The following is a 3,293-nucleotide window of genomic DNA, read 5'->3' as shown; positions in this document are numbered from 1 at the left end:
TTTGAAGTGACAGCCTTGTCCCAAAGATTGAGGCTAGACATAATGCACCACCAAACCAAGGACGATTCTAAGGTCCCTAAGGAAGCACACAGGTAAGTTAAACGAGGCTCATGTGTTGGACAAAAACTCACTTTGGCTAAAGGAGTCATCTCATTGCAACCACAGTAAGTGATCAGAGTTTAGTATGGTTAATCCTCGGGAAGAGATGAAGCGCCAACTCCAGGTGGCACAAAATCTGAGTCATAGGGGAGAGAGAGAGAGAGAGAGAGAGAGAGAGAGAGAGAGAGAGAGAGAGAGAGTTGGGGGATGAGGGATGGTGTAGGGGAGGATAAGGGGGTTGTTTGAATGCTTCCTGCTGGGTCTGAGCTGAAATTTCCACAAGAGGAGGAAATGGAAGCTTCACAAGTCAACAAATGCAACTATCCACAGGGCACCTTTGGAGTGCCTCCCCGCGGCCTGCATGTCTGAGGATAACAATGGGGCTAGAAGGACACTTAGGACTGCCAGTCTTTACTTGTAGGAACAAACATTTCTAAGGGAGCCCTTGTGTGGGTTTTGGTTATTTTTGCCAAGTATCTCTGATATTTAAGTGAAGGTACATTTGACAAAAATAGCATTTGCTTCTCAGAGCCTGGGTGCTAATGAGCTCGGCAGGCATTTAGTCCTCGCTTTGATCTATTTGCTTTCTTTACCACACCTCTCTCTGGTGCTCCTGGGGTCCCGGGGTGTTAAGAGGAAGGTGGCTGGTACTTTAAAAAGCCTTTCCTAGGTGAGAAAATGCAATGATGTAAGGAATTCTTTTTAAAGGAACTGGGTAGAAAAGATAGCACATTAGCAAAGTGGGGACTGTGGGCAGGGGCTCCACCTTTCTGAAGGTGATGCTTTGTTTAAAAAAAAAAAAGGCATGATGCCTTGAACGCTGATTTAAATAATTCCATTTGTTTTTTTTAATCCAGAAAATAATCGAAGACTGGAAGGTGAACTCTAGCTAACCTGCCTGCCCACTTTGTGGAGATAGATGACAGGCGGCTGGACAGTACTTGCAAATATAGTTTCAGAAGCAAACTTCACTATAAAAATATCTGAGATCCACATTGTATTACCATCCGTTGACCATTTCTCTAATTAGACTTTGATGTGTTCAATCTGTTTTTGTTGAGCCCACACATTGGTCAGACTCCGGGTTAATACCTTGGCTCTTTCCGTAGCTAGTTGTGTGATCTGAGACATGGTTTCTACATCTGTAAAATTAGATTAGTAAAATCAATTTTATGAGTTTTTTTTAAGGAGTTTTAACTTTGAAGGTTTTTCAAGAGTTCTTCATGATTTCTGTGGCAATTAAGAGTTAGCTAAATGTTACTTCTCTGTGGCAATAATGATTATCTGTTAGTAAGAAACTAAGTGGCACCAGGTGTCGTGGCACACACCTTTAATCCCAGCACTCAGGGAGACAGAGGCAGGTGGATCTCTGTGAGTTCGAGGCCAGCCTGGTCCATAAAGCGAGTCTAGAAGAGCCAGGACTACACAGAGAAACCTTGTCTCAAAAAACAAAAACAAACAAAGAAAGAGAGATACAGGGAAGGAGGAAGGGAGGGAGGGAGGGTGGAGTAGGAGGAAGGAAAAGAAAGAACTGAGGTGTCTATGTTTGGTCATTGACATACTGAGCCCATCAGAGCCCTTTGTGTAAGAGGGTACTAAGAACATTCAAGAAGGGGCTTGGGAAAAGAAGACCATTTTTTCCCATCCCATAGTTGATTGCAGACCAGTCACATAACTCTTACTGTTAGCTTGATGGAGTATGTCATTTGTTAGGAGCACACAGTGGAATCCAACTTTGAGAAAAGATGGAAGCCCAGCAGCCAGTACACCAGACTTCTTGCTGCAGGAAACGTGTTTAGGGGAGACCTATGAGGGAAATCACTTTTTTACTTCTTTCAAATGAAACTCTGTTGTCTAAGATCTAAATAAACCTCTTCCATTTCTGTAAAGCTTGCGCGATAAATAAGACAGCAAATAGCTGTTAGCATACTGGTCCCAGTCTGCCTAGCAACCTATGATGTCATTACCTGCCTGCCAGTAGGTTGGCCCTTGTCCAAGATTATATAAAAGGACAAACACCCCCCCTTCTCTCTCTCTCTCTCTCTCTCTCTCTCTCTCTCTCTCTCCCCCCTCCACTCAATAACCCTATGTGATTTCTACCTATATTTTCTTTTAGAAGAGGGAGGAACAGCTCTTTCTTCTCAAAACTGATGTTTTTAAATGATTGCCTCTTACAACAAACATCAGCAAACCAAAGCTCATCCAGAGAGAAATGTGGCCTTTTTCATCAAAAGGGTTGATGAAGTAAGCGCCCTTAAGCAGGTCCTTCTCAACTCCTTCCAGAAATTCCTTGAGAGAAGCCTGGTTTGGGCCATGAAGCAGCTCTGCTGCAGACACACGACCTCCCTGGTGAGCAGGCATTCCATACTAGTCCAGTTCTTGAACACCCTCAAGTTTGTAGTCTCCTTTCAGGGGGACTGCCCACACCCATGCATGAAGACCATAGCATTGCCTTTGAGAAAGAGGCCTCTGCCATCCAGCGGCTCTCCTGGCTCCTAAGCTCTTCCTTAGGGCAGGCTGGCAACGGCTCCCAAAAGGAAGGAAGGAAGGTGCTGTCCAGACAACAGCCTACAGAAAAATCTTCTCAGGCTTTCTTTTCAGATTCACCCAGTTTTTTGTCTGAGGTGAAGCTAACTGCCTCATGCTTTTCTCTAGCGAAAAATCCCACTCCTGTGGTGTTTGAGACAATGTGTCCAAAAGGGAAGGAAAAAAACCATCTTGAAGTTGAAGGTTTTACATTAGAAAAGGCGGGCCAATAGCCAGTCAAGAGACATGCTGCTACTGGCATGGGTGCTTCTCTGTCTTTGCCAAGAATAAAGATGGAAAGAGTAAGGACAGAAATAGCTATTAAAATGCAAGTGGGAGGATCAGTATTTATCCCCACTCACAGGCAAAGGTGGTTGTGCTAGATCCACATTTGGAAAAAGCGGGTAACTTTGATGTTCATTCAGAACAAATTGGTATCAGATAACCACAATCCCATATGTTGCATTTTTCTGTTTTGGTTGCTAGGCACAAGGAGTTCATGAGAAGTTGGCTAAGTGTGTTTGACACATTTTTGCATGTGAATCATAAATATTGGCTGATTCCTTTCAGGAGCTGCTGTCATTCAGAAGTAGATGCTGAATGGAGCCTTCCTTCTCTCCCTAAGTAGAGCGGGGCTTTCATAGACAGGGTGTGGGAGGCAGGTCTCC

The sequence above is a fragment of the Acomys russatus genome, chromosome 4 (assembly GCF_903995435.1).
Source record: "Acomys russatus chromosome 4, mAcoRus1.1, whole genome shotgun sequence".
Lineage (NCBI taxonomy): Eukaryota > Metazoa > Chordata > Mammalia > Rodentia > Muridae > Acomys > Acomys russatus.
This window is presented reverse-complemented; position numbering follows the sequence as displayed.